This window comes from Eucalyptus grandis, chromosome 5, assembly GCF_016545825.1.
Source record: "Eucalyptus grandis isolate ANBG69807.140 chromosome 5, ASM1654582v1, whole genome shotgun sequence".
In the NCBI taxonomy this organism is placed as follows: domain Eukaryota; kingdom Viridiplantae; phylum Streptophyta; class Magnoliopsida; order Myrtales; family Myrtaceae; genus Eucalyptus; species Eucalyptus grandis.
Window position 1 is genome coordinate 28,242,052 of NC_052616.1, and position 7,213 is coordinate 28,249,264.

Below are 7,213 nucleotides of genomic sequence, written 5' to 3' on the forward strand. Positions count from 1 at the left end.
TTAGTTATTCGTAACCACAATACCTGTAAAAGATGTGTCGCCAAACACGTGCTTGGATACAACACGGCATAGTATAACCACGACACAGCTATAGAACTACTCCAGCTGCACTAAACAGCGTCTAATAGCAAAGTAAAATTAGAATGGCGCTTAGGATCAAACTGAACTCTTCCAACTCACACCGAGCTACAAAATATGCTTTTTCAACAATCTTCTTGCAAGAAACAAAAAGAGGTCCAACACCAAACATGTATCCCTAATGCGACTCTTAATTCGAGGGCCACGAAAGAGGCATAAACAAAATTCTCTTTCAACTCAATTCTAGATTTCAACAAACGAACCTGCATGTAGAGGACGCTTTGCGCTTGGAGCCCTGTATTGTGAAAGTAAAAGTATTTGTTCCCTCGCCTGAACGGTGCTTCATACCGAAGATGATCAAATAGCTTTGTTATCTTTTCATTCAATTTATCCCTCACGTCACACGTCTTCAAAACGATCTGTGTCAATTCCACCTGATTTTGCACGAACTCCTTTGTTTCTTCATTGTCGGGATCTTCAAGCCTAATGATTCAATGGAAAAATTCAAATCTTAAGCGAACAATATATCTCAAAATCTATAAGTTAAAAGCAAATTCTAGACTCTCCATCAACCATGCGAGCACTGTTCTATTTCAAAACCACAAAGAGATTCAATTGGAAGATCCATCAATTAGCAGCAAGACTCGAGACTTCATGGAATTCATCAACAACTATTGAGAGAACTATGTATCTGTTGGGCGTCGGAGCGGATCTATGCGGGTGTCGAGCGAGAGAAGGACCCAGCAGCAGTGGCAGCAGTGGCTTCGCAAGGGAGGGCAACGCAGGCAAGGCTCTGCAAAAGGGGGCTCGGTGGGACGCGGTGACGTCGGGTTAACGCGGATCAACATAGCAGCGGCTTTGACGAGTTGCTGGTATCGCGGTTGGTGAGGGTGGCAAGGATTGACGTGGCTTTAGCGGCCGTTAGCGAGGGGGCTAGGCCAGATCGCGAGCAAAGCAGGGGGGCGTCGTTCGGGCGGTGGTAGATCAGCAGCGGAGGTAGGGGTGAGCGTGGTTCCCGGGTAGAAGGGAACCGAGAACCGAATCGCAGGTTCCGGTCCGGTTCCCGGTTCTAAAAGGACCAGATTCCGGTTCCCCCGGTTCTGGTTTCAATTCCGGTTCCCATAGGAACCGAACCGTGGGAATCGAACCGGTCAGAGTTTTTTTAAAAAAAAAAACCCTAGATTTCTCTCTCTCCCCTTTCTCCTCTCTTCCCCCACGTGATTTCTCCCCTTCCCCTTTCTTTTCAGCCCTTTTTCCTCCCTCACGTCACTTCCCCTCCTCCCCCAATTTTTTTCTTTTCTTCTCTCTCTCTCTCTCTTTCTTTTCACTTTCTCCCTCTCTCGGCTGAAACCCCCCCCCCCTCTTCTCTTCTTCTTCTTCTTCTTCTTCTTCCTCTTCTTCCTTCCTTTTTCTTTGGCTTCACCACCCACCACCACACCGCCGCCCCACGCCCTACTCAATACTCACCACCACCTCTTGGCCACCGAACCACCACCACCCACCGCTCGTCCGACGAGCCGTCTTGCCGTTGAGCCCGACGAGCTGTCGCGCCGTCCGCGCCGCCCCTCGCCGCCCCTCGCCGCCGTCCCCAAACCACCGTCACCACCTCTTGCCGCCGCTCACTCGGCCGTCCGGGCGGCCGTTGCTCAACCGCCACTGCCTCCGCTAGAACCGAGCTCTTGTCCCCTTGGCCGTGGGTTGAGCTGCGACCGCCGCCATCTTCGCCGTGCCATCCGTGCCGCTGTTAGTGCCATGAGACTCGTGTCTTTGTTGCCGTCGCACTACGAAAGCTTTCCTTAGGTTCTGCAACTTACTGAACTCTCATTTGCTTTACTTTCATTGTAGTTATTTGCCTTGCGAGTAATCCAAGATAGAGTCCCTGGTATGAGATTTGTGGACAAGGCTACTGATGCAATTATTCTGCAAATGTAGTGGTTAAAAATGGATAAACTTCTCCCTTTTTTCTTTGTTTATTTGTCTGTCTGAACAGTCCGCTTAATTTTAGAGTCAAAAATTGATATATCTTAAGTTGGTTCTGATATGAAAAGTTGACGTCCAATTGGGCAGCTGTTTGGCTCTTGAACTTAACAGAAGTAGTACCTTGCTTGTCTACAGGTAGAGAGAGATTCAAAGTCATTGGTTGAACTCTTAAGACACATAGCCTTGGTACTGAAAATTTTAAAATTAGGATCAGCTGAGGCACAATCTAATTATGTTTCCACATGGTCCGAAATGATCTCTGCTTGTGCTCAAGAGCTAAAGCATGGAGCCTCAATATTGAAGCAAGCTCTAGAGAAGAATGTTTCCAGTCAAATATTATCTGAAAAAGAAGGTATGTTATAGTTACCAAGAACGATGAAAATAGTGATGACTAGAGTTTCTTTGGGCCTCGAATTTGATGTGCTGTTGTTTTCACATCATTTAGGCAATCTGTATGTACTTGCCCTGGGAAAATTTTACAGAGCAGTTGGAGTTCTTAGGGCCTCAGCCATGTTATACAAACCATGGATTCTTCTTAATTATAGAGATTTCTCTGCCGCATCTGCTCTTTTAGATGAATGTACTACTCTATAGTCTAGTTCAAGCCTTGAAGAAGCTCTTCAAAACATATCTGATCCGCTAGAGTTCCAATATGAGGACAGCGTCAAGGCTTTATTGGAGTCTATCAAGCATGTTTACACTCTCAATGCAGGTGTACTCTAGAAGGCTATTTTTTTCTTGTGAAGAACCTGTTTGCCATTTGTCTCTATTGAATCCAGGAACTGTGCCAGGTATGTTAGTACTAAACATCAATCTGTTTTTTATTTATCAGGGGGTTTGTTCTGGTACAAGATCACCGTTATCACAGAGTTGTAACTTTAGTCATGCAAGTACTCGATCTGCTAAGGTTATCTATTGCATCTGAAGGTTGTTTTAAAAATAAAAGTTCTCAAATGGGATTCCCAAGTATTTTCCCTAGTCTTAGGTTGTCTCTTTTTATTCTCTTTTGTGGCAACATGGCATCTTTGGCTGGCTATATACATTGAACCTTTTGCTTGGAACCTTAATTTTGCTTCTAAAATGCTGTTTGTTGTTGTTGAGCCAGGTATGAAGATGATTTTTTGGGACGAGGAGTAGTATTTTCTCAAACTTGCTAATCTATGGGCAAATTTGATCAGCCATCATCCTCCTGAATTGCCATCTATCAAGATTCATGGATCATGAAAGGGCAGGACTAAATCTCTCTGTTGTGAGGTCACTTGTGCTTCGTGAAAAGAACGATAACATATCCGAGTTTCCAGATGAAGTGAAGCTCTATTCTTTGGTTAGTTTGCTGTTTGATGCAGGTAAATCAATAATCAAATTATCAAATTTACTAGTCCATGAAATAATACTCATCCATTATAAAAACTTTATCAGTTCTTTTTTAAAATTATCCTATGATGATCTTTCACTTCTGTTGTAATATTTGCAAGATAAGTGCGGAGGAAAGTTTCTCGAAGAAAGATCGGTTCGGTTCGAAACCCCGCTGCAACATTGCCGAGAGATACTCATGCAGCTCCACCTGAAAGCTTTGTTACTAAAGTTGCTGAAGTTATTAGAAGCTATAAAACAATGAGGGATATGGCTTTATTTTGGTGCAGGGTTGTTGTTGAGGTAAGGCTGAACTTTGTGAAGTGAACCGCTGGACTTTGCAAAAGAAAAACAGTTCACATTCTAGAATATTAAACGCTTATGAGTATTATAGATTGTGTTCGTGTTATATTATCTTTGATGAATGAAAAGTTTATTTATTATTGCTGCATTCATTTACATTTTTTTCAACTAAAAATGAAACCAAAAAAAAGAAAAAAGAACTTGTCGGAACCTGTTGGAACCTAGAACCGACCCCGGAACCTGTGACAGGGTAGGTTCCGGGTTCTTGGTTTTGACAGTAGGTTCAGTGTTCCAAAAATAAGGAACCTGTACCCGAGGGTAGGTTCCGGGGTTCCAAGCGGAACCTCGTAAGGAATCAGGAACCGCTCACCCCTAAGTGGAGGAGCTCGAGAAACAGCGCGTGGTGAGAATAGGATCGGCGGAGGGCTACCGTGGGATGCTCGAAGATGCGATAAGGTGGGCTTGCGGACGCGAGATCTGTGGGTCAAGGGCGTCTGTGAGGCAACAGCAGCAGGTGGAACTACAAGATTGAATAAAGGTGGCGTCGGCGCTCAGGTGCGAGCTTGGCAGGGGTCAGCGGCTTCGCGGGCAGAACTAGTGGAGCGGAGCTTCAGATGACTGGCGAAACAGTGGCGGTGGTGCGAGCGTGAGGGATGTGACGAGAGCGGTAGAGGTGGCATCGGCTTTGCGATTTCAGGAGGGGAGCTCGGAGCAAGGCTGGCCAGTCGTGATTTCGAGAGAGGTAAAGATAGAAAGTAGAAACTAGGGTTTTGCGTTTTGGTCTTTTCGGTTTTGGGGTGGCTTAAAACCGGTTCTCCAACCAGTTCCCAAACCGGTCCAATCGATCCGGTTCCCGGGTGGGTAATCCCTCGAAACCGGTTCTCAAACCGGTTTAAACAAGGTGTGAGTTTTGGGAACCGGTTCCCAGACTGGTTTCAACTAGAACCGGTTCCCGACCCTGTTTTTCGGGTGGGTTGGACTGGGAACCGGGTAAACCCGGTCTGGTTGCACACCCCTAACAGTGATGCTAGCACCGGTCGCGAGGAGAAGAAAATGAAAAGTGGATCCCATTAGACACATGTTGCCCAATGAATAAATTGGTATTTTGCTGAGTTCGCGCAATTAATCTTCCCAATATTTTCTGCTACATCGTTTTGCCTAAATCACATCTTCCCCAACTTCAATGCCAATCCGAAGTTCCGCACTGGATACGAAGAACTTTTGTAAGCTGAATCGACGGGAACGGACCCACATTTAGGGGGTTAAATACTTCTCTTCCCGGGGAGGGCAAATTATCAGGAAAGAGAAATATTTTTTCTCACTTCCTCCTCCTCTCTCTTCCTTGTAAACACTCTCTCGCAAGCCCAAACAAAATTTAGGAGACAGTACTGCAACTTCAGAAGAATCAAACACTTTTGTCACCATTTTATATTTTTATGCAAGATCGTATGTAATAAAGCATACGATTTTCAGTTTTTCTTCTTTCGGTAAAAACTGATAAGCGCAAGGAATGAAGGGAATGTCTTCACATCTGAAGGAACTATGGGAGGGATGGGAACTGCGAGCCCTGGTCCTCCTCAGTCTCTCCATTCAAGTTCTGCTCATCATCCTCGGGCGTCACCGGAAGTACCGGCCTGACTTGTGGCTGAAGGTGCTGGTCTGGTCGTGCTACTTGTCAGCTGATGCGGTCGCAATCTACACGCTCGGCAAGATCACGACCTGGCTCAAGCAAATACGGAGCACGCTTGGTGTCACCGCCAAAGGTCTGGACCCGAATGCCCAGATGACTGCGTTCTGGGCGCCGTTCCTGCTGCTGCACCTTGGTGGTCCTGACACCATCACGGCCTATGCCCTAGAGGACAACGAGCTCTGGATGAGGCATTTGCTCGGACTCGTTGTCCAAACGGCTGGAACGTTGTTCATCTTCTTCCAGGCATTGATAGGCTCCGATGATCTCTCAGTGCTTTGGCTTCTCATGGTCATCTCTGGCCTCATAAAGTACGGTGAGAGGGTTTACGTCCTCCGGGCTGCGAGTAGCGAGCAGTTCAGGGACTCAATTCCCGAGCCTCCTCTCCGTTACTCGAAGATCCTAGAGGAATATAAGTTGAAGGAGGCCGAGGGCTATGACATCACGCCACACGAGGTGATCGAGATATATGGAGGGAACGTGGAACGCAATTTGAGGGGGGGCGTAGATCTTTCGTCTCCTGATAGAGATCTCTTACCTGAAGTCAAAGGTCCACTCGACATTTTCCGGCGCCTTTTTGGGAACGAAAAGCTTTTAGCTGAAAAGATGAAGGAGCGCAACCGGGCCGAGTTGGCAGTAGCCAAAGACTTGATCGACATTTTCCGGCGCCTTTTCGCTGATCTTGTGCTTAGCTTCGAGGACCGTGACACTAGCATGTTAATACTCAAGTATAAACATTTTCAAGTTGTATTCAGAGTTATCGAGATTGAATTGGGACTCATGTACGATTTGCTCTACACTAAGGCGATGGTGATCCACAATCGTTGGGGCTTTACTCTCCGCACCGTGAGTATCCTATCCACCGTAATGGTCTTGGTGCTTTTTTCCAGGTCAGACAAGGACAAATACTCCAAGTGGAATATCCATGTGACCTTTTTGTTGCTCGGGGTCGCCATTTTCCTAGAGATTTATGCGTTATTCGTTCTTCTCTTCTCCGACGAAGCTGCTTGTTGGCTGAAGAAACACAGGCCAGTCATCCTGGATTTTATTGAACGGTTACAACCTCTGTATAAGAGGCGCAGGTGGTCGGGTTCTATGGCTCAGTACAACCTACTAAGCTTCGCTCTCAAAGAGAAACACCTCCCGTTCCATCGAATCCTAGAGTTGCTATACGTCGACCAGAAGGTTCTGAAATTCTTGTACAAGGGTGATGTGGAAATAAGTGATTTTATTAAAGAACGGCTCATCGAACATTTCAAGTCCCTGGCGACAAGCGAGAAGGAAGTACAGTCCGTAAGGCCCTACCCAGGATATCTCATACTGAAAAAGCATGAGTTATTGGATGATTTTAAATGGAGCATCGAGTTAGAGTTCGACCAGAGCATCCATGTCTGGCACATTGCAACCGAACTCTTATGCCACCCGGAACCGGAAAAACAGGAAGATCTTTCAGGCGCTCCCGAAATGAGCAAGCAATTGTCTCGGTATATGCTGTATCTTTTGGTTATGTACCCTTTTCTCTTGCCGGTTGGATTTGGACGTGTCAGATTCCGAGATATGTATGCGGCTGCAACGAGGTTGCTTAAAGAGACTGAGTCAAAATGTAAAACCCGTAAGGCTATAGAGAGCGAATCCAACATACTTGAAGCTTGCAATACGCTGCGCAAAAAAGTGAACACAAAACTAGCTCCGATCATGGCGGAAGGAGATAAGAGCAAGTTTGCCCTGTACCAGGGATGTCGGCTTGCGTCACAGCTGAACAACCGAGAGAACAAATGGGACATTGTAAGTTCTGTGTGGGTGGAGATGCTT

At 46.2% G+C, this 7,213-nt stretch overlaps 1 long non-coding RNA gene across 1 annotated transcript; it reads left to right on the forward strand.

Annotated features, from left to right (window-relative positions):
* The first annotated feature begins 1,675 nt into the window (after window positions 1-1,675).
* Window positions 1,676-3,523, forward strand: LOC104441571. The gene is made up of 3 exons (XR_005551654.1): window positions 1,676-2,410; window positions 2,504-2,849; window positions 3,164-3,523. It is a non-coding gene; the product is annotated as an uncharacterized LOC104441571 (long non-coding RNA).
* The last annotated feature ends 3,690 nt before the right edge of the window (window positions 3,524-7,213 follow it).